We start from the raw sequence: 24,679 nt of genomic DNA, 5'->3' as shown, positions 1-24,679 counted from the left end.
TTCTTTCATCTCATGAATTAACATTCCCACAATCATTATCACAAACAATATTCCACACACAATCGCCATTCCTTCACTTAAATATCTACAATAGCTAATATGCCTCACGTTATCATCTAAATTAGCCATGATCTGTAAAGAATCAGGAAGCAGAATTTTTCAACTCTTAATTAATATGCAACACAAAAATCAAAAATCAAAAAAAATACTTCTTTCTTCACACTTGCAACTTCACACGACAAGACCCCTTCTTCCTTGGCAAAATCGGTTAGCAGCTGGTCGAATCCAGGTTTGTAAGTGTCATATCAGGTTATCAATGTCTTTTCCGGTAAGTAATTTCAAACTTTTTTCTATATCCAACAATATAGTCTATCTTTTCTTTTTCTTCAGGTTGCATCAAAATACTGATTCGGAACCTCTCTGTCAAAACAAAAGGACACAAACTCGTTCTGCCAGTCACTTGTTGTGGCGTATGCCCACTCTGGTCCTGCGTATTTTCGACTTGCCACTCTCTTTCTTTTCAATTTCCTTTCCCCTGTCAGTTCTTCATCACTCATTTCATCTTCCCTTGTGGTATCTTGTTCTTCCTCTATTGTTTCATTTATTACCAGGTCCTTTTTCTTGCCCATTTGAGATTCAGGCCAATTAACCCCTTTTCTTACACCTTCTGTCAGCAATCTCATTAGGATAGGATTTTTCTCCTTGACTTTGTCTAAAGTGCCCTCTTTTGATGGGCCTGCAACGGGTTCAGGAGGAGTCAGATCACTTTGGCTTTGACCTGGCTCAACTCTTTCCCCCTCAGGCTCTGGCACTGTGTCTCCTTGTTTTTCAGTCTCTTTTGTTCGCGTCAGCACTTCTCCTGTGCATGGATCTCGTAACGTCTTTTCTGCACTTTCTGCACATTCTGCCTCTTGATTTTCCACACCCTCATCTCTTACTGGGGTGATCGATCCTTCTTCTGCCAGTTCTGGGTCTACTTCCGGCTCAACTTGCTCTGGCTCTGGTTCAGGCAGAATTATTCGCTTCACTGCTGCTGGTGTTCTTAGCAACACTTCTTCATAATCCTGAGGACTCACCACCTTTTTGGTATGGCTTGCATGTATCCAATTGGGCAATCCTGCACGCTTTACAGCAGTGGTAGTCGTCAACACCACTTGGTATGGACCTCTCCAACGCAGTTCTAGGCAGGTTTTTCGCACATGCTTTTTGATCATGACCCAGTCTCCGGCTCTCAAGTTGTGACCTGGATCATGGATAGTTGGCAGTGTAACAGCTTGTACCTGCTGAGAAAAAGATCGAACCATATCAGCTAGACCTTTGCAGTAGTCTAACACCATATCATCTGTGATATTGACAAGAGCATTGGCTGGTATTGCTGGTAGTCTCATTGCTCTCCCCATGAGAATCTTGTGTGGGGATAAACCTGTCTTCCTGTCGGGTACATTTCTCATTGACATCAACACTAGAGGCAATGCATCTGGCCATTTCAAGTATGTAGCTGTGCACATTTTGGCAATTCTTGATTTCAGGGTATCATTCATTTGTTCTACCAATCCTGAAGCTTCTGGACGATAGCTAGAATGTAGCTTCTGTTCAATATTCAGTGCTGCACATAAGAGTTTGATCACCTCGTTATTGAAGTGTGTTCCCCTATCTGATTCTAAAGAGATCGGAAATCCGAACCTTGGTATCAGCTCTCTAAGCAATAGCTTTGCAACTGTGAGACTGTCATTTCTGTGTGTGGGGTATGCTTCAATCCAATGACTAAACACACACACAATCACCAACACGTACTTCAGCCCACCACATGCAGGCATCTCAATAAAATCCAATTGCATTCTGCTGAATGGTCCTCCTGCTCTTCTAATGTGGCTCCAATTTACCACTGTACCTTTTCCCACATTCAACTGCTGGCAAATCACACATCTATGTCACACTGCTTCAGCTGCTTGTCTAAATTTCAGATTGAACCAATCGACCTTGAACAACCTAATCATGGCATCCCTTCCGATGTGTGCCTGACCATTGTAATACCGAGCCATCTGAGACAACAGACAATTCGGTAGCACCATCTGGCCCTCCTCAGATACCCTTTTTTTTTTTAAAGAAATGTTATTCATTTTTCCACATGAACAAGTAGATGCACAATATAAAGCATAGCAGTGCAAAACTGAATATAAAAAACCCAAAGGCCAAAAGTAGGTCACACCCCGTTCACCCCAGCAAATTACCATACAGTACTGTACGTTGAAAAAAAAAAAACAACCAACACTTCCTGGCTAACAGTAGATTCCTGCTCAATCCGGTCGCCAACAGCTGACTGCCCACAGCCCGCGCATGGACTACGCATCCCCAGTAGACTCCCACTCCCCCAGACTTTCTTATACTTGTTTGGGCACCCCCTTGCTTCGTAAACGAGTTTCTCCCACTGGGCACACCTGTCCACCCCCCTGCGCCATCAGGCCAGAGTTGGTGCCTCTTTCGCCTTTCAGCCTGCCACAGTGTCTCTTTTAGACACCAGACAAGCCACCCCCAGGAAGATCCGGTCAGCTCTTCTAAGCCCCAGTCCCTCCATGACCCCCAGCAATATCGGCAATGGAGCTGCAGTCACCTCCTCATGCAAGAGCCTGGAAATCTCGGTCAGCACCGCTCTCCAGTAAGCAACAATGATCAGACAGGACCACACCATATGGTAGAAGTCAGCGTCAGGGCCAGAGGATCGAGGACAGTAAGCATGCGGTCTAAGGCCCGCCCTATGCAACCTACTGGGTGTGAGGTATTCTGTGTGCAGGTAGTACGTCTGTAACACCCGAAAGCGGGTGGCCATGGCCACGGCCCTGGGGGCCATCAACGCCTCTCGCCAGTCCTCCTCATCCATAGGGCCCAGCCACACCTCCCACTTCTGACAGAGCTGATCCAGTGGTTGACCAGTGATTGTAATCAGGGAGCGGTAAATCCACGACACCCCCCCTACCCAGACCCCCATCAGCACTTTCGCCTCCAGGGGTCTGAATTCAGGAATACTCTCCTCCGCCCGGATGTACACATGCAGTGCATGTCGAAGCTGCAAGTACCTGTGGAACTGGGTCCTATTAAGGGAAAAAAGTTGTTGAAGTTCCTCAAAGGATCTCATGTGCAACCCCTCCCAGACATCGCCAAGCAAGGAGATTCCTATGATCTCATCTGGTCTTAGTACACATTTCAACTTGATCCACATCTTTTTCTCTTCCTTGTCTGCATTTTCTTGTAATGTTTTCAATTCCTCTAGAGTGTCAATTACTTTTAAGGCCAAATTTGCACAACTGGTCTCTTCTTCCTGCATTAATTCCCACTTATCTTTATATGATATACAGTTCAGGGCACAAAATCTTGCTACCTGATCCGCATATCCATTTCCTAAGGAAATGTACTCTGTTGTTTTCTGATGTGCACTATATTTTACTACAGCAATTTCCTCAGGTAACTGTATTGCGTACAACAACTCTTTTATTCTGTCACCATTTCGTACTGGGGTTCCACTGGAGGTCATGAACCCTCTTTGTGACCACAAATGACCAAAATCATGAACAATCCCAAATCCGTATTGGCTATCTGTGTATATTGTCACTCTCAGCTTAGTAGAAACATAACATGCCCTAGTGAGAGCCACCAATTGTACCACTTGTGCTGAATATACACAAGGGAGCCAAGATGCTTCTAGGGTCCCCGTAATTGTACACACAGCATATCCTGCTCTCAATGTACCTGTCCCGTCTCTAAGGCATGAAACATCGACAAAAACAATTTTCTTCCAGTCGAGTGTCTCTAATATCAGGTCTAGGCTTTGTACAGAGATCTGTAACTTCAAGACAATCATGCTCTATTTCTTCCTCTTTTTTGACTTCAACAGTATCACTTGGCAGTAATGTTGCTGGATTCAATACTGTACATCTTTTCAAAGTAACATTTGGAGCTCCCAATATACTCGTCTCATACGTGTTAGTCTTGTGTTGTGTTTTTGTTCTTGTCAGCAAAATTTCAACTGAATGTGCCACCATTATCGTCACTGGGTATCCCATGACTACCCCTTCACATTGGGAAAGACTTTGACCAACTGCGGCTACTGTTCGCAGACAACCTGGTAAAGCTGCTGCAACCGGGTCCAAGCTAGCTGAAAAATAGGCTACTGGGCGATAAGCACCTCCATGGACCTGTGTCAAGACAGACAAAGAACATGCATCATGTTCATGACAAAACAGTGTGAAAGGCTTTGTGTTATCAGGCATTCCCAATGCTGGAGCTCTGCACAAACTCTCTCTTAATTCAGTGAAGGCCCTCATTTGATCTTCATCGAGAATGATTGGGTCTGTAACTCCCTTGTGTGTCAATTGTTGTAAAGGTTTAGCAATCTCAGCAAAATTCGGGATCCATTGTCTACAGTATCCTACCATTTCCAAAAACATGCGTACATCCTTCTGGGAAGTTGGCGGATTTCTCTGCAAAATCATTGTAATTCTCTCTCGGGAGATTCTTCTCAACCCTTTCTCAATCTGATAACCCAAGTATTTGACAGACTTCTGACAGTACTGCAATTTTGCAGGTGAGACTTTGTGACCAAAGTCTCCCAAGTGATTAAGTAAGAAAATTGAATCATGTTTACACTCTTCCCTTGTCCTGGACGCAATCAATAAGTCATCAATGTACTGTACAAGAGTCGACTGGCAAGGTAATTCCAATGACTCCAAATTCTTTTTCAAAATCTGGTTAAACAAGGACGGTGACTCCGAGTACCCTTGGGGAAGCCTACACCAGCTGTAGACTTTATCTAAGAATTTAAAACTGAAAAGAAACTTTATATCCTCGTGAAATGGTACTGAAAAGAAAGCTTGTGACAGATCGACTACTGTGAACCACTCTGCCTCGCATGGAATCTGAAACAGTATCACTGCTGGATTGGGCACAATCGGGCAACACTTAACCACTATGTCATTCACTTTTCGCAAATCCTGCACAATTCACACTTTCCCACAGGGCTTCTTCAATCCCATTACTGGTGAATTACATGGACTGCTCAACACTTCCTTCAAAACGCCCTGTTTCAAGAAATCCCCAGTTATTTGGGCTACCTTCATCAACACATCCTGTGGCACATTGTACTGTGGAAGTTTTGGAAACTCAACATTCGGTTTCAAAGTGATTTTAATTGGCTCCACATCTTTGATCAAGCCCACTTCTTTCCCTGTCAAATCCCAAACCTTCTCTTTCACTGTTCCCTGTAAATCTGCATGCAATTCCTTCAAAGTGAACATCGGGAAAACCTCAATTAGGGGATATTCTTCAAATGCTTCATTAAGAACCATGGCTAATGCTTGCTCTTCCTCACCATCGCTGTTTGTCTGGACCTCTATTCCTGCATCAGTACAATTTATGGAACATTTGGTCTTGCATAATAAGTCTGTGCCTAACAAAGATACAGGACTTGAGGCGCACACTACAAATCTATGCAATCGTATATAGTTCCCAATTTCAATCTGTACTGGTTCCGTGATAGGATTCGTTAGTTGTCTATTCTCCACTCCCACAACCTGCACTGTTCTTCCAGAAAGGGGCAAATCTGGTACTTCGATACTCCTTACTGTGGAGTGCGTGGCTCCAGTATCGACCACGAATTACACTTTATGTCCCATCACCTTTCCCTTCACAAAAGGCCCTCTCTGATCTACCTCTAGGGATGCGGCAAGTATACATGCTCCGTCATCAGAACTGACACTCATCTATTCATTATTTATTTCATCCTCACTGTGAAATGGGAATTGATTGGTGTACTGTATTGTTACTGTTATCTGATCTCTGACCATTGACCTGCTGAGTCAGTGTGACCTGTTGCTGCTCCATTGGGGCTTGAGGTATGTGTATTTGCTGTCTAGGCACCATAGAAATCTGCTGCTGTACCGGTGCTAAAGGAGTAAATTGTGCACAGGGCACCTGCATCTGTTGAACTGGTAAAAAGTTTTGACCTCGAGTTTGAAAATTCGGGACTTGGCCCCTCACTCTGGGGACTCTTACTGTTTGTACTGTACTGACATCACCTTGCTGAATCATTCCTTCCTGCACCACTAACGGGCATTCCCGCTTCCAGTGTCCCACGTTTCCGCACAGGTGACATGGCAACATTCTTTTCATTCCCTGCATGTAATTCTGAACAACGACTATATTCAGATCCGGACCACGCATCACATCCATACCACGTCCTCTACCCCTCACTTGAGGCTGAAACGCAATAGCTCTCTGTTGCGGCGGCACCGGCGGCACTAAAGCTCCTTGCACTCCTGATTGTGCTGCCTTAATCTGCATCACCATCGCCTTTTCCTTCAACTTCTTTTGTTTTAATTCAATCTCATCACTACAATATTTTGCATACTGCAACACTTTCATCAATCGGCTTTGCCTTCCAAGAGATAAAATGATTCTTAATCATCTGCCCTACTTCAGGTCTCAACCCTTCAACAAACCTAAACAAGAAATGCAACATGTCCTTTGGTTCGACTGCTTCCTTACCACTGTACTCCTTGAAAGCCTTTAGTAATCTTTCATAATAGGTATGTATTGACTCTTTGGTTTCCTGAACCGTCCTGTCAATTCTCTGCCAATCAATGTTTTTCGGAGAAATCCTAGTTTTCAAAAACTCAATCACCTTGTAATAATTTTTCATTACCTCAGGTGACGGTGCGCCTGTAACTTTGTACCTCTCAGGTTCACTTGTTGGCCAATCTACTGCTCTTTTGCACTCAACCCATAAGTCAGCTGGCACAACTATCTCAAACAAAGTGTTCAAGTCTTCCCACAAACACTTGGAGAGTTTCAGGAACCTCTCAGTGTGTTGGTACCATTCAACTGGCTTTTCTCTCAATTTAGGATAATCATTGGTAAAAGACATGGCCCTCATTACAACACTGGCGGTCGGTGTTAAAGCGGCGGTATTACGGCCAACAGGCCGGCGGCAAAAAAAATTGAATCGTGACGATGGCGGAAACAGCCAACATAGACAGCCACTTTAACACTCCGACCGCCACGGCAGTACAAACAAACAGCGCGACGGACACCGCCAACAGACAGGCGGAAGACAATGTACTGCCCACACTATTATGAGAGGCCAATCCACCACCTTTTCCGGGGCGGAACCAACGCGAACAAAAACATGGCGGAAACAGGACTTGGAAGGGAAAACACTCACCACTCCACACCCCACGAGGAACCAGGATGCCATGGGGCCAGAACTCCAAATACTCCCTGCGATGGTATTCCTGCTCCTCTATCAGGAGCTCCAAAGACGGCGGCGACGACCACGGTGAGTACTGCACCTACAACACAGGGGAGGGGGGAGGGAAAAGAGTGACACACACATGCAACACGCAAAACCCCCACCCCCACCCCCACCCTCACCCACAACAACATACACAAAAATACATGCTGCAACATAACATTTTCACCCCCCTCACCCCCCCTGGAAGAACGCAAGGACAAAAGGAAATGAGTTGAACGATTGTAATAAATAAAAATCCATTAGTCAAAACTTGAAATACAGTATATACAATTATGTACACCAACTACACAAGTCCGGATACTGCACCAATTATAGTCCATGGACCATTGGGCCCAAAATGCATGGGCGAGGCCCACACTCGATACCAGACTCTAAACGGAGAGAACACTGCAGGGGCATCATATCGAAATGAGACAGGCACCTCAGGGGTAAGGGAAGGGGGGGCACCTCAGCCGGATGAGTGCACGACACCACTGCTCCACGAGGGGGCTCCATGCCCAGTGCTGTATCCTGGGGAGTGCAAAGCCACAGTCTCTCAAGTCTTTACAGTGGGTGGTTTGCCCACTGCTGTATCCTGGGGAGTGCAAAGCCACAGTCTCTCAAGTCTCTCAAGTGGGTGGTTTGCCCACTGACGTATCCTGGGGAGTGCAAAGCCACAGTCTCTCAAGTCTTTACAGTGGGTGGTTTGCCCACTGACTTATCCTGGGGAGTGCAAAGCCACAGTCTCTCAAGTCTTTACTGTGGGTGTTTTGCCCACTGCTGTATCCTGGGGAGTGCAAAGCCACAGTCTCTCAAGTCACTCAAGTGGGTAGTTTGCCCACTATTGTATCCTGGGGAGTGCAAAGCCACAGTCTCTCAAGTCTCTCAAGTGGGTGGTTTGCCCACTGACTTATCCTGGGGAGTGCAAAGCCACAGTCTCTCAAGTCTTTACAGTGGGTGGTTTGCCCACTGACTTATCCTGGGGAGAGCAAAGCCACAGCCTCTCAGGTGGATGCCTTTCTCCACTGGTTCTGGAGGGGGCTTTGTGCCCAGAGTGCTTCATCCTGCCAAGGACAGAGGTAGTGGATGCCTTTCTCCACTGGTTCTGGACGGGGCTTTGTGCCCAGAGTGCTTCATCCTGCCAAGGACAGAGGTAGTGGATGTGATACTCCACTAGTTCTGGAGGGGGCTTTGTGCCCAGAGTGCTTCATCCTGCCAAGGACAGAGGTTGTGGATGTGATACTCCACTGGTTCTGGAGGGGGCTTTGTGCCCAGAGTGCTTCATCCTGCCAAGGACAGAGCTAGTGGATGTGATACTCCACTGGTTCTGGAGGGGGCTTTGTGCCCAGACTGCTTCATCCTGCCAAGGACAGAGGTAGTGGATGTGATACCCCACTGGTTCTGGAGGGGGCTTTGTGCCCAGAGTGTTCAATCCTGCCAAGGACAGAGGTAGTGGATGCCTTTCTCCACTGGTTCTGGAGGGGGCTTTGTGCCCAGAGTGCATCATCCTGCCAAGGACAGAGGTAGTGGATGCCTTTCTCCACTGGTTCTTGAGGGGGCTTTGTGCCCAGAGTGCTTTATCCTGCCAAGGACAGAGGTAGTGGATGTGATACTCCACTGGTTCTGGAGGGGGCTTTGTTCCCAGAGTGCTTCATCCTGCCAAGGACAGAGCTAGTGGATGTGATACTCCACTGGTTCTGGAGGGGGCTTTGTGCCCAGAGTGCTTCATCCTGCCAAGGACAGAGGTAGTGGATGTGACACTCCACTGGTTCTGGAGGGGGCTTTGTGCCCAGAGTGCTTCATCCTGCCAAGGACAGAGGTAGTGGATGCCTTTCTCCACTGGTTCTGGAGGGGCCTATGTGCCCGGAGAGCTTCATCCTGCCAAGGACAGAGGTAGTGGATGCCTTTCTCCACTGGTTCTGGAGGGGGCTTTGTGCCCAGAGTGCTTTATTCTGCCAAGGACAGAGGTAGTGGATGTGATACTCCACTGGTTCTGGAGGGGGCTTTGTGCCCAGAGTGCTTCATCCTGCCAAGGACAGAGCTAGTGGATGTGATACTCCACTGGTTCTGGAGAGGGCTTTGTGCCCAGACTGCTTCATCCTGCCAAGGACAGAGGTAATGGATGCCTTTCTCCACTGGTTCTGGAGGGAGCTTTGTGCCCAGAGTGCTTCATCCTGCCAAGGACAGAGGTAGTGGATGCCTTTCTACACTGGTTCTGGAGGGGGCTTTGTGCCCAGAGTGCTTCATCCTGCCAAGGACAGAGATAGTGGATGTGATACCCCACTGGTTCTGGAGGGGGCTTTGTGCCCAGAGTGCTTCATCCTGCCAAGGACAGAGGTAGTGGATGCCTTTCTCCACTGGTTCTGGAGGGGGCTTTGTGCCCAGAGTGCTTCATCCTGCCAAGGACAGAGGTAGTGGATGTGATACTCCACTGGTTCTGGAGGGGGCTTTGTGCCCAGAGTGCTTCATCCTGCCAAGGACAGAGGTTGTGGATGCCTTTCTCCACTGGTTCTGGAGGGGGCTATGTGCCGAGAGTGCTTCATCCTGCCAAGGACAGAGGTAGTGGATGCCTTTCTCCACTGGTTCTGGAGGGGGCTTTGTGCCCAGAGTGCTTTATCTTGCCAAGGACAGAGGTAGTGGATGTGATACTCCACTGGTTCTGGAGGGGGCTTTGTGCCCAGACTGCTTCATCCTGCCAAGGACAGAGCTAGTGGATGTGATACTCCACTGGTTCTGGAGAGGGCTTTGTGCCCAGACTGCTTCATCCTGCCAAGGACAGAGGTAATGGATGCCTTTCTCCACTGGTTCTGGGGGGAGCTTTGTGCCCAGAGTGATTCATCCTGCCAAGGACAGAGGTAGTGGATTTGATACTCCACTGGTTCTGGAGGGGGCTTTGTGCCCAGAGTGCTTCATCCTGCCAAGGACAGAGGTAGTGGATGTGATACTCCACTGGTTCTGGAGGGGGCTTTGTGCCCAGCGTACTTCATCCTGCCAAGGACTGAGGTAGTGGATGCCTTTCTCCACAGAAAGTCGTGCATCATGGAAGCTGCCCAGGCTCTTGGAACTGACCACCAGCCTCGGACGACTGACCACTGGGGATGGCAGCCATGTCTGCGGTGGTGCCACAGGCTCAGGATGTTGCAGGGCCGCTGGCGGTGCTTGCGGCGGGGCCATTCGCAGCGGTGCTGGCGGCGGGCTCTGTGGCATCGGTGCTGGCGGTGGGCTCTGTGGCATCGGTGCTGGCGGCGGCCTCTGTGGCGGCGGTGCTTGCGGCGCCTTCTGTGGCATTGATGCTGGCGGCGGGCTCTGTGGCGGCAGTGCTGGTGGCAGGCTCAGTGACTGCTGTGCTGGTGGCGGCTTCAATGACAGCTGTGCAGGTGGCAGCTGTTTTCTGCTTCTCCCTCTGGGATGTGGGCAACCTTTTGACTTTGGCAGGTGGCGGAATGTCCTTGCCCTTGCTCCGTGGCACACTGGCAGCCCTGTTGGTTGGCGCACTCCAATAGCCCGCAGTTGCTGGCACCACTGTGCCTGGTGATGTGGTGGCTGAGGTGTTGGGTTGGGACCTGGAAAGCCTGGCCCTAGGGGAAGGATGGGGGGGGAGGTGTAGGGAAGAGGTCAATATTAGCCAGGAAAAGTTTTTTAGACACACTGGGAAGGATAGATGGAGGGGGTTTGGGAGTGGAGGAAGAGGTAGTGGTTGTAGGAGGTGTACGTTTGCTGAATGTGGGTGAAGGTGCATGGGCTGGAGGCTGTTGTGAGGTGGATGGCTGTTGGGTGTGTGTGTGCCTGCGTTTGTGTACTTTGGGAGGAGGGCTCAGAGACACACTGGGAGAGGACACTGGGGATGTGTGAATGGTAGTGGGGGTGGTGAGTGCACGTGAGCGGTGTGTGGTGATGGGCGTACTGGTGATGGAGGTAGTGGCTTAGGTTGTAGTGCATGCAGGTGTGAGTGGAGACGAGACAGGGAGGGAGGAGGAAAACATGGAGGAGGGGGACACAGTGGAGGCAGTGGATGTTGGTTTGTGTGCATGGGTATGATGCTTGTGTGAATGCCTGTGGGATGTGTGGTGCTTATGTTTGCCAGAGACACCCTTGTGTGTTGAGGTGTGTGCAAGCTGGTCTGATGGTGTGCTTGGGATAGGCTGAGGTACAGGGGATTGGGTCTGGGTGGAGGAAGTTGGAGGGGAGAGGCGGGACACAGGGACAATGGCTGCCATCAGTGCTGAGGCCAGAGCCTGAAATGCTCTCTGTTGGGCTGCCTGCCCAGAATGAATGCCCTCCAGGTATGCATTTGTTTGTTGCAAATGCCTCTCGACACCCTGGATGGCATTCGCAATGGTAGATTGCCCAACAGTGAGGGATCTCAGGAGGTCAATAGCCTCCTCACTGAGGGCAGCAGGGCTGACTGGGGGAGGACCGGAGGTGCCTGGGGAGAAGGAGATGCCCACCCTCCTGGGTGAGCGGCCACAGGACACACGCTGAGGGGCTGCTGGGAGGGCGGTGCTGGTGGGGGGTGGCGGCTGTACCTGTTTATGCTGGGGCACAGAGGAGCCCGCCACCACAAGGGAGCTCCCATCAGAGGAGGAGTCGCTGTCACTGATGTCACCTCCTGTCCCCGCCGTGGAGCTCCCCTCGCTGTTCTCATCCATAGGGCACATCCGCTGGGGCAGGTGAGGAGATGGCGGCATCCTCCGGTGTACAGACCGCTGGTGGACCTGTCGACAATGGAAGAGAGACACGTACTAGTCACCTACATACTTGATCGTGCAACAATCCATGAACTGTGTGCCCAGTTGGAGCCAGACCTGATGTCAGCAATCCGCCATCCCACAGGGATCCCCCCTCTAGTGCAGGGCCCTTTCCCCAGACGCACGTGCCATTGTCTCTTCCAGACCGAGGTCACAGCAGCACTTGCAGTGTAGGTCCTCTCCTGTCGAAGATCAGGTATCGAGTGATTGAACAGATAGAAAATGGCAGTCACGTCCGCGGCGGTCACGTCCGCGGCGGTGCGTATCATCACCGCCGGCGCACTTCGTCATTGGCTCCTGGGGCCCATAGGGTCCAATGTTAACCAATGCAGCATTGCGCTGCGGTCTTCAACCGCCTACCGCGACGGTGTACAATGCCAGCGCAGTTACTTCACATCCCGTTGTCCCAGTTTAGAGGTCAGGCATCCGCCATTTCAGGGACCCACATGGCTTCATTTACAACTGCGTCACACATACCTAGGCCTGGACTCAACACACATACAGGAAGATTTGTGTATTTTGTGTTGTGTTCTGTGTAGCTGTGGGTACATACCTCAGAATTGGTTGACTCTGTGGTCGCTGTTGTCCTTCCTAAGCACCGTCAGCTGGGACATGTGAGGAGATGGTGGAATCCTCCGGTGTACCGACCTCTGGTGGACCTGTTGACAATGGAGGAGCGACATTTAATCATCACCTACAGGTTTGACCGTGCCACAATCCAGGAACTGTGTACCCAGTTGGAGCCAGATCTGATGTCACCAATCCGCCATCCCACAGGTATCCCCCCTCAAGTGCAGGTGCTGTCAGTACTCCATTTCCTAGCAAGTGGGTAATTTCAGACAACAGTGGCCATGGCATCAGGGATGTCCCAGCCTATGTTCTCAAACGTGTTGTCCAGAGTGTTGTCTGCCCTGCTGAAACACATGCGCAGCTACATCGTTTTCCCTCAGGTAGAGGATTTGCCTACAGTGAAAGGTGACTTCTATGCCCTAGGACATATCCCCAACATCATAGGTGCCATTGATGGGACACATGTGGCCTTGGTACCCCCCCGCAGGAGTGAACAGGTGTACAGAAACCGGATGAGTTACCATTCAATGAATGTGCAGATGGTGTGTTTGGTGGACCAGTACATTTCCCATGTGAATGCCAAGATTCCTGGCTCAGTGCATGACGCTTACATTCTGAGGAATGGCAGCATCCCTTATGTGATGGGGCAACTCTAGAGGCACTGCGTGTGGCTAATAGGTGAGGACAAGGACCCTATACCCTGTGAATAGTTGTCTGGGTCTGGGGTTGTCCCTAAGGGTTAGTGTGTGTCTAACAGTTGTCCCTCGACATTTGCAGGTGACTCTGGTTACCCCTAACTGTCATGGCTACTGACCCCAGTGAGAAATCCCAGGACAAGGGCAGAGGAACGCTACAATGAGGCACATGGGCAAACTAGGAGAGTGATTGAAAGGACCTTCAGCCTCCTGAAGGCCAGGTTCCGGTGCCTCCATATGACAGGTGGTTCTCTCTACTACTCACCAAAGAAGGTGTGCCATATCATCGTGGCCTGCTGTATGCTGCACAACCTGGCTTTACGATGACAGGTGCCTTTTCTGCAGGAGGATGGTCCAGAAGGAGGTCTTGTGGCAGCTGTGGAGCCTGTGGACAGTGAAGAAGAGGAGGCAGAAGAAGAGGATATCGACAACAGAAACAACGTTATCCAGCAATACTTCCAGTGAGACACAGGTTAGAAGATGTCATGGCCTCACACATCTCATACAATTGTTAGACCTATCATATGTCTGTCACTTTCACCCAGTGTATGGACCCTGACTTGTCACTTTGCCTTTCCATTTCACAGATGTGGGTCCCACTATGTGACCTCTGCTATATTACCTCATGGACTACAGCTGTGTTACATCGGTATGTTGACAATACAATCGACATTGCTATTTTCCATAGTTATTGCAAATACACATCTGTGAAAGCACAGACTGACTCCAGATTGTTTTGTGATTGAAGGGTGTTTATTTCAGTGCAAATTAGTGGAGGGGGTTGTAAAATGGACAGGGGTGATGGTGGAGGATTGTACATGGCAGAGTCCAGTCTATTTTTACACAGGTGCATTGTCCAAAGGGGCATAGGAAGTGGAGCTAGGGCAGTTGATGGGTGGACAGGGTGACTAAGTGGGACAGAAGGATGACATTCAGGGGGGTCCCATTTCCTGGCGGGGGTCTTGGCATTGTTCTCTGTCTTTGTCCTGGATCTCAGGGACCTTTTGCGGGGTGGTTCTCCATCTGCAGGGGGTGGGGTGCTGGTGTCGTGGTCCTGTGGTGGTGCCTCCTGTCCACTAGCGCCGGCGGAGGTGGTGGGCTGTTTATCATCCAGGCTAGTGTCAGGTGCCCCTTGTTGTGCCACAGTGTCCCTCCTGGTGTTCACAAGGTCCTTCAGCACCCCTACAATGGTTACCAGGGTGGTGTTGGACTTGAGTTCCTCCCTGATCCCCAGATACTGTTCCTCCTGCAGCCGCTGGGTCTCCTGAAACTTGGCCAGTACCGTTACCATCATCTCCTGGGAATGATGGTACGCTCCCATGATGTTGGAGAGGGCCTCGTGGAGAGTGGGTTCCCTGGGCCTGTCCTCCCCCTGTCACACAGCAGTCCTCCCAGTTCCCCTGATTTCCTGTGCCTTTGTCCCCTGAACAGTGTGCCCACTGCCCCCAGGTCCCTGATTTTCTTGGGGGTGGTGGGTTTGCCTGGGTTCCCTGTAGTGGTGGACACACTGCTGCTTGACGTGTCCTGGGGACAGAGGGATGGGCCCGCTGGGTGGGTGCTGTGCTGGTGTTTCCTGAGGGGGGAGGCTCTGTGGTGGCATGTGCCAGTGTCAGGGGAACCGACTGTCCCGAGGTCCCAGATGGGCCGGGCTGGTCATCTTGATCCAGTTGGACAGAGCTGCTGTCATCACTGTGGACCTCTTCTGTGGGGCGAGTGGACATGTCTGGAACCTCCTGTCCGGTGACGTTGGGTAGGGGTCCTGCAGGGGTGTAAAGGCATGACTATTGCATCTGTGTGTGCCATTGTGTGCAATGGGTGGGTGACCCTGTACTCCAGTGCTTGCATTCTTGTCTAGGACCTTGTGTGATAGTTGGTTTGGGGTCTGTGTGGGTATCTGTAGTGGACATGCTTTGGTGATGGGTGTCCATGCTTTGGTGTTGCATGCAGGGCTTGGTGTTGGGATTGGTGGGTTGTGATACTGGGACATTTGTGAGGTGTTGGAGTGATGGGGTGAGGGTGAGGTATGTGATAGCATGCAGGTAGGCTGGGGGATGTAATAGTAAAGCTTTGACTTAGCAGAGTCCATTCCTCCTGCTACTCCTGCGAGGCCCTCAGGATGCAGTATAGCCAACACTTGCTCCTCCCATGTTGTTAGTTGTGGGGGAGGAGATAGGGGTCCGCCGCCAGTCCTCTGTACTGCAATCTGGTGTCTTGAGACCACGGAATGCACCTTCCCCCGTAGGTCGTTCCACCTCTTCCTGATGTCATCCTGTGTTCTTGGATGCTGTCCCACTGCGTTGACCCTGTCTACGATTCTGTGCCATAGCTCCATCTTCCTAGCTATGGAGGTGTGCTGCACCTGTGATCCGAAGAGCTGTGGCTCTACCCGGACGATTTCCTCCACCATGACCCTGAGCTCCTCCTCAGAGAACCTGGGGTGTCTTTGAGGTGCCATGATGTGGTGTGGGTGATGTGTGAGATGGTGTCGGTTGTGATGTGTGAGGGGATGTGTTTGTGTGTGTTGTCTGAGGTGCGTGAATGTTGTGTGAGTGATGGTGTTGTGTGCTTGTGGATGCTAGTGTTGTCTCTGGTGGTGTCTCTCTGGCCTTCTTTCTGAATTTTTGGTAGTAGGGGTTTGTGGGTGATGTGGGTGTGTGTTTTATATTGGATTGGGTGTGTGGGAGTGGTGTGTGTATGTGTATCAGGTGTGTGTATTTCGATTTGTCCAATGTGGTTGTGTTTTGTAAATGTGTGTGTATTTTGAGCGCGGCGGTCTGTACCGCCAATGGATTACCGCGGTTAAAAGACCGCCGCGTTGATTCGTGGGTCGTGATAGTGTGGGCGTATTCCTGTTGGCGTGATGGGGTCGGTTCTGTTATCACCAGTTTATCACTGACCTTTGGTGTGGCGGACTTGTGTGGGTGTCTGGATTTTGGCAGATTCCGGGCTGTGGGTCGTAATAGCTGTAGGGGTATTCCGCCGCCACAGCAGTGTGTTGGCAGTCTTCTGCACGGCGGTAAGCGGGATTTACCGCCAATGTTGTAATGAGGGCCTATGTCACTTCGATGCCAAGGAACATGAACAAACTGTCCCCCTAGAATTTCCCTCATCGGTAACATCTTGACTGCTTCTCCCTTTTCTACTCCCTCTGTTTCCCCTTCTGAATCTCGTTTCCGTTTATCTTTTCTTTTCGCCCATCTGCCTTCCCACTTCTCTAATGCTCCCCAAATCTGCGCACTCTGCAGCAAATCTCTCAAATGTGCTTTCATTCCTGCTGACCTCATGTGTTCAAAATTATTTGCTTCAAAATCTAATCTGTAGCTTCGTCTCAAATGTTTCGTTGATTTAAGATCATTGTCATGTTTTCCTGCTACTTCTGCTAATTTCTGGTGTATTTTTCCCGCTTCATTTGTAATCCTCAGACATAAATACCTCAGATCTTCTTCAGTATAGGATTCTAACCTGTTCAATCTCATTGTTCCCTCAACCAATTCATTCGCCTCGATATTTAGTCCTACTCAATTCAGTTGCTTTTCCCCCTTTGAGACACCTTGCGAAAAACTTAAACTGTCCAGCCAACTATTTAATTGCTGTAATGTCAAACCCTGTAATGAGATATTACTCGTACTAGCCACTGGCATCTGTTCTACCCCTGTCCCCACAGCTTGTGGATGTCAAAAGTCTCATGATCTGATTTGCATCTGGTAATGCCACTAGAGGACTAAATCCCACAGGAGATTTAAGCTCACCTGGACAAGTACTTGATGATGTTGTTGACTGTACTGAGGGGGTCATTACAACCCTGGCGGTTGGTGGAGAAGTGGCGGTCTTACCGCCAACAGGCTGGCGGTAAAAAAATTGGAATTATGACCATGGCGGTTACCGCCATGGTCATCCACCACTTCTCCGAACCGACCGCCAGGGCGGAGATGACCGCTGGGCTGGAGACTTTGGTCTCCAGCCCGGCGGCCGCCACAAGACCGCCGGCGGTATCATGACCCGGCTGACTGCCATGGATTTCATGGGGTTGGGAACCGCCATGAAATCCATGGCGGTAAGCACTATCAGTGCCAGGGAATCCCTTCCCTGGCACTGATAGGGGTCTCCCCCACCCCGAGTCCTTCCCTGACACCCCCCACCCCCCTGCCACCCCCAATGGTGTCAGGACCCCCCTCCCCAACCCTACCCCTGACATCACTACACAGACACACACCCGACATGCATGCAGACACCACCAACACACATACCCGCACACACACGAACAAACATGCCAACAGACACACACACAGTTATACACGCACACCCACATTCAGACATACACGCACACATCCATACAGACATACATACAGGCAGACACGCACACATTTCCAAACACACTACACCCCCTGCATGCATACACGCACTCACACACCCCTCTTCATACTCACATGCACACCCCCATGCACGCACACAGCGCCCCCCCACCCCCTTCCCCTAACGGACGATCAACTTACCTGGTCTGTTGATCCTCTGGGAGGGGACGGGATCCATGGGGGCTGCTCCGCCGCCAGCACCCCGTCAATAGAACACCGCCACGCCGAATCACGTAACGTGATTCGGTGGGCGGTGTTCTGTTGACAGGGCGGTGGAGGTGGAGCAACCTCCACTTCCCCGCCGACCGCCAGTATGGCTGCTGGCGGCTCTCTGTCCGGAAAAGGACGGAGGACTGCCAGCAGTCATAATTCGTCGAGCGGAAAAAAAGACCTTTTCTTGTGAAAAGACCGCCGAGGTTGAAATTACCCCCTATGTCTTCTGTTCCTCTTCTCACCAAACTCTGTGATATCTGTGCCTGTCCTCCTGTTTCTGTTTTCTTCTGAGCATATAAGGGTACCGCTGGACCAACAGTAATCGGTAGCGATATTGCATCTGGAGCTGTACTAGAATCTGCACTGTGTAAGTGGTACTCCCATTGCCTGATTCATAACTGGTGCGAGACCCACTGATGTCCCCGTTAACTGATTAGGACTTGTCATATTCTGTATCTGTGTTGGTGGCAATAACATTGGTGTCGGGTCTGTCTGAACTAGTATTGGCTGAGGATGCACCTGCTCCCTCAGCAACAAAATATTCAAAACGGTCTGAACTGTTGGTACATTCAGGTAAATCACTGGTGCTGAAGGTGTAGGTACCTGTACTTGAGCTTCTGCTCTCGCTCCTGCAACTGGCGTACTCTGCACTACCCCCGGTATCTGTCCTCCTTCTGTTTGTACAGCACCCACGGCTCCCTGGGATGTTCCAAGAGTAGCAGGAGGGGCTGTAGCAATATTCCCTGGACCCCCTGCATAAGTTGTCATAGGTGGAGGTCTATCCCTCAGCAACTGCGTAATGTAATCCTCTACATCAGAATCGTCATTGTCTACATTAGACTTCTTCCCTTTTCTTTTCTCCTCATTCTCCTTTTCCTTATTATCGTCTTCCTTATCTGAATCATCACCTTCCATGATTGCAGGGAACATCTTAACCTCCTTCATGGTTGCCATTCTCCATCTTTTTTGTTCCCAGTCCCACCTGGCTTTGGCTAGTGACTTCTCTATCTTCTTTATCCTTCTATTGGTTTTCAGCTCGTGCTGCTGTCTGGCCACTATCTCCCAAACTGCTAAAGCCTCAAACTGTGCTGGTCTCGGTAACAGTCTCATGTCATACAATGATAATCGCAATTGGTCTAGAACCCTTAGATTTAACGTTCCATGCTCTGGAAATGCTAAGGTTCCTTGATTCTTTCTCAACGCGCTCCATTGCTTTAACCAAAGACAAGAAGCTATGCCCTTTTCTGTCATTACCAGATGTGCTGGACTATCCTCCAGGGGGGTTGGTTCCCCCACTGAAGCCTTAATGTAAGATTCACCCTTCATTGCACTTCTAAAAGCCTTGAAAAACTTAATTTTGCTTGTTTTATGTAATACAATTCAATAAGTGAAATGACTTTTACTCCCAAGATTCCCTTCACCCGTTCGCTCTACCAATTGCCTCTCGCGGACGACTGCCAATCCAGTCGCGGCTCTTCTCGGTAACCGACCTATCCCAGCGCGGCACAACCTGACCTCATACTAACACACAGCGGCTGACAAAGTCTTGCGTCTTCGCCTTCCTCCACTCAAATTCATTCGACTAATGCAATTATATTGCGAGCGTCTTCACCAAATAATAACTAAAACAAATCTGCTGGTTTACTACAGGAAGGGACACAATCGCTTCAGGGACCTTACAGATTTTCACTAAAAGGCGCACTCTGGGACCTTAGCTATTCCTCTTTCTTAGTCCCCCACATTCGCAAGTAAAATTTGACCAGCAAACTTTACTCTCAACTGATCTTTGGGTCTGTCCTGGTGCACAGAGGACTCGCCAAATTTTAGTCTAAGCTTTTTTTATTCAACGCACATTCATTCAGACTTGTTGACCACGCCTGATCAACCTACTAAACCACACAGATTACAACATATACCCAAGTGTCTCCTACACTTGTCAATATACTCCGGAGTCTTAGACCACGCAGGGTCCGTACATCACCAACAACCACGTGGACATTTTTTTAGCACAAAGCGCCACACACATATGAAGTTCGATGACTCCCCTACTCGCACATCATTTTAGGAGTGCGCACACTCCTACTAACTCTAAACTGGAGTACGCAACTCCCTACTCTTTACCTCACATACATCACAATTCACCTGCGATCTGCTTAAGCTTAGGCAAGCGCAATTCTACCACTGTCATACTATCTCAGATACGCCGGGAACATACCCAACCCTACTCACAGGATCCAGGATCTGGGAAAGTCATTTCTGGGCTTTAAGGAAACATCATCTTTGCTACCATTGTCATTTCAGAAAAACAAAATTCAAACCTCATGGAATCCAAACAACTACACTTCGAATTTATACTAACACCATAACCTTTACTTGTTACTTAACTAGTTCCCTAAGGAAACTAACCATCAAGCTGCTACCAAAAACTACTAGAGCACCTTGTCCTTAGTAAGTAAACGTACAAGGGGGCGCGTATAGGTCGATGACTCTTTTGGATCGCATAGGGTAGCCTAGTCAAGTATAGCGAGTAAAGACAGCTACAACAATTCAATCCAAATCAACTATAATTATCTATGAACCAATCTAATCAGAAAAAAACACCATCACTCATTTAGAAGTTAGTTCTGTTTTATTCCCCATTAGTTACAATTCTAATCAGAAAAAACATTATTCAACAATGATCATGATTACAAATCTTTATTAGCAACATAAGTAATGAATTCTCTGCACTATTAATATGCAACCAATGTTAAACAAAGCATAGCAATTCATGAGCAATCGAATAATTCAGCAATATTGGTCAATCAGTCTAAGTCACCCTAATTCACCCTTGTCAGCCTGCCTATCCTCGAATTAGCATCAGCATGTGGGGCTTCATGCAAAAACAATTTAGTCAAAACCATTAATTCGGGGGAAAAAAATCTAACTAGAGGAGAAAAACATTTTAAAACAGCGCAAATCATTCATTAGTCAGTCAGGTTGTAGCTACCTATCTAAGGTAGATCAGCAACAAGTCAGTCTTTGTCCCCAGGCCATCAGTTATCAATGTAGACTTGGGCTCACAGGAAGCAAGCCCAAGTTTCAGCACTTCGGACAGCGTCTCCTGACGTCATCAACTTTCACCTCTCCGTTCTCCGCCCTCCGTTCTCCCTCCGTTATGATTCTTTCCTCTCATGTCATGACTTTTTATTAGGGTCTCTCAGTCCGTCCCACAATTTTCCCATTGGTCAACCTTATCAGGGGTTTTGACTCTAACCTATAATTTTTGTTTACCACTTGTCTACGTTATTTTGAGAGTCAAGTTCCATTAACATGATTGGTCCTCTTGTCGATGAGCACATCATCCGGTTCTTCAGGTAACAAAATTGTTTCTCCTAGCTCTCAGTCTTTAGCTCCATTGTTCAAGTCCTGGGAAAGTACATTTAGCCTACTCTACAAATAATTGTATCAATTTATTCAGATTGTCTCCAGTCCGCTGGTGAGTTTGCAGTTTTCTCTAGCAGTGTTCATCGTTGAACTCTGTACAGTTCAAGGTTCTTTTCTCCAGTTCCAGTCTGCGGCGGCTCATCGCAGCTCCATGTTTAAGCAAGGAAGGCCCAGTGCTGACTAGGCCTCTGGCTAAGCTAAGAATGTATGGCATTACAAAACATAGATTATATTGTTAATTATGATGTATTAATACAAAACATTTAAACATTTCACATTATTTAGTACTGTTAACACAGATGGTGACCACTCCCCGTGGGCACATTTTGCACATTACACGTTATTTTCAATTACTGTTAATCAAATGTCAAATTTTCTCATTAGTCATATACGCAACTCATTAGCATGTTCTCTTATTAGCATATCTGCTGCAACACAGTCCTTTTTGGCTTCTGTGGCTCAGCTACAACCATACGTGACACTGGGTGACACTTATGTGCCACTTGCCTGACACTGTTGCTGGCCCACAACGCCGTGGCCGTCCTGAACTGTTGGATTTGTTGTTCACGACGCCGTGATAGCCCCAGGTGGAGCTATCGACTTCAAGGAACTGTTTTTTAAAGTTAATTCTTGCAAAGTTCATTTCTTTATTACTGTATGTTGGATTTTTCTCGTTTTGGTCTTGTTTTACATAGATAGATATTTGCAATTTTTCTAAAACTGATGTGGTGTCCTTTTGTAGTGTTTTCACTGTGATTCTGTGTGTTATGTGCAAATGCTTTACACATTGCTTCTGAGATAAGCCTGACTGCTCGTGCCAAGGTACCAAGGGGATGAGCAGGGGTTATCTGAGTGGGTATCTCCCTTATCCTGACTAGAGTGAGGGTCCCTACCTGGACAGGGTGCAAACCGACTAGAGACCCCCATTTCTAACAAAAACTATATATTTTTTGGTCTCCAAAAGCACTAAGTACCATAGTAGTCCCTGACACGTAAGGGAACTACTTTGTATGCAAATGTGCTTCTTGTGAAACAGCAGAATGTTTGCACTCATAGTGAAGTTAGCCAGTGGCTGAAGTGGGCTTACCAAATACCTTATGCTGCAGCATGTCTAAGAAAAATGTGAATGACATAATAACAGAGTAGTGGATGAAGGGTGCTAGCTGAATGCTTTTCTAGGTAAATATATTATAAACCTGATTATAGTAACAGCAAAAGGTCTTGGCTAACTCCAGACCTAAAAATTAATGATCTGTGTCACATCTGGTATATATTTATAGTCTTGTGATGGTCTGTAAAGGAGCAAGTATTTTTTTTCCCTGTGGCAGTCGAATGTTAATTTTTTTCACCTGTTGTTCGCATGCACATTGTGCTGACTTATTCTAATTTCAATGGCGTTGCCACAGCTTGTTTGGTCATTTGGTATATATTACTATCCTATTATATGTAGAACTCGTAGGCCAGTACAAAACACGTTGTCTAATGAAGTGTGCCTAGACGTTGAAGGTCATCAATTCATATTCAACTATGGGCATGCTACTCCAGTTTAGAATGGTTAGTGTGCATTTGTATTGAAATTAACCATTATAATTCTGTATAACCATAATAATACTCTATATCTTTTCCTAACATTGCTTTTTTATAGGTATTTTATTGGCAGGCTGTGGCTCAGGTGAAACAAGTGAGTGCTGATGACAGCAGATATTGGAACTTCAGCCTTTCTGGTTCATGTAATAATAATGCTTTCTCCATATGCTAAGCAAGAACCACAGCACCAGGAGCCCTTCTGAAAATGTCTGCAGAGCCACCCATCGAGGAATATGCTACCAACCTGCTCTCCTGCCTACTGTGGTCACTGAAAGGGATGTAGTACAGTAAAGAAAATTGCTGTTTAACTACCCTCAGTTGTTAGCAAAGCCTGAACTACACAAGCATGATGACCTCTTATAAAAGTGCCTTATGAACCACATGCAACGTAAGATGACTTTTTAATGGTATTAACAGTACGGCATCTGTATGATCCCACCTTTGCAGCAACTCAGCTCCAGGTGACATAAACTGAATAATACACCGTAATATTCATGACTTAATGTCTCTAGAACTAATGGATAATAATCTAACAGTGTACATGGCAGCCTAATAATTGTATAACTATCCCTAATAGACCTACACAACAATAAATGATATTACATTCCCTTTTGTACCAGCACAAGAAATGTCTGTACAAAAATAAAAATACAAGCACACATGTATGTACAAATGTGTGAATAAATTACAAGTATTTATAACAATATAACAAAAGGAATAGGAATAAAATAAAAAAGAACATGACCCCAAGAGTTAAGTGAAAGTCACTTCCCAAAATCGTACGTCCAGAAATACTTTTTTTCTCAATCACCACCCTTACTCACCTTTTTACTTTTCGTTCACTATATTGTATGTTGGTTGGATTAGGACCTTTAGAGTCATCATATAGCTTGGCAGTCTAGTATTTTTGATCCACCATGTACAGAGTAACTACAACAAACTTAAAGACAGTCACTTGTCATCCCTGCCAAAGGTGCCCCAAAAATAAACCCATCTGCAGTGCTGCCTAATATGCTCAGACCCACACCAGTGTGGTCAGCATTCATCTAAAAAGCTTACTTTTTAAGAATATTATCATCTGCTGATACCTTCCTCCGTTCAGGTTTTTGTTATTTTGATATCTCAGGAGGCTTGTTTAGAGGTTCTGAAATATGATTGCACACATGAAGTTTTAACTGCTGCTTTAGCCCACTTTTCCAGTAATATCCCTACAACACTCTGTCTGAACCCTAATGAGCTATTGAAAGATATCTACACTGCTCTTTCCATAGTGTTAGATAGTTTGCTTACCCTTCAGAAACACACACAGTCTACCCATGAAGAGAAAAATGATCCTTGGTTCTCTTCTAAACTTAAAATATAAAACTTTCTGAAAGCAGAAAGACAATGGCAGAGAATTGTGCCAGACCTGTGATGAGGAGACCGCAGTCGAGGTGGCGGTCTCCCCACCAGCCCTATTATGACTTACCTACTGGGCTGCTGGATGAGAACCAAGGTTCCCACCCGTCAGCCCAGTGGGAAAGGTGCAACAGCATTGTCGCCGGCTCATAATAGAGCCATCGGCAATGCTGACGCATGCAGAGGGCACCAGCACCCTTGAAATGCGCACTGTCTGCACAGTAGACTGCGATATTTTAGGGTGCTGGGCAGGGGGGGCACTGCACTGCCCCTGCACTAGTTCTCTGCAAGCCTTTTCATGGTGGTGGAACCACTATGAAAAGGCTGTCACAGAACAATATTGTAATCAACAGGGCGGTGCTGACTTCAGCGCGGTCCTTGATGATTAAAACCTGCACCATCGTCATC

At 48.0% G+C, this 24,679-nt stretch overlaps 1 long non-coding RNA gene across 1 annotated transcript in view; it reads right to left on the bottom strand.

The window, feature by feature from the left end:
* Positions 1-951: 951 nt before the first annotated feature.
* The window catches only part of LOC138247368 (uncharacterized), a 171,639-nt gene continuing 147,911 nt past the window's right edge, over positions 952-24,679 (bottom strand). The window contains exon 4 of the long non-coding RNA XR_011194472.1: positions 952-1,283. This is a non-coding gene — a long non-coding RNA (uncharacterized lncRNA). The remainder of the gene's footprint in view (positions 1,284-24,679) is intronic.

Source organism: Pleurodeles waltl, chromosome 7, assembly GCF_031143425.1.
Source record: "Pleurodeles waltl isolate 20211129_DDA chromosome 7, aPleWal1.hap1.20221129, whole genome shotgun sequence".
NCBI classification, from domain to species: domain Eukaryota; kingdom Metazoa; phylum Chordata; class Amphibia; order Caudata; family Salamandridae; genus Pleurodeles; species Pleurodeles waltl.
This window is presented reverse-complemented; position numbering and strand designations above follow the sequence as displayed.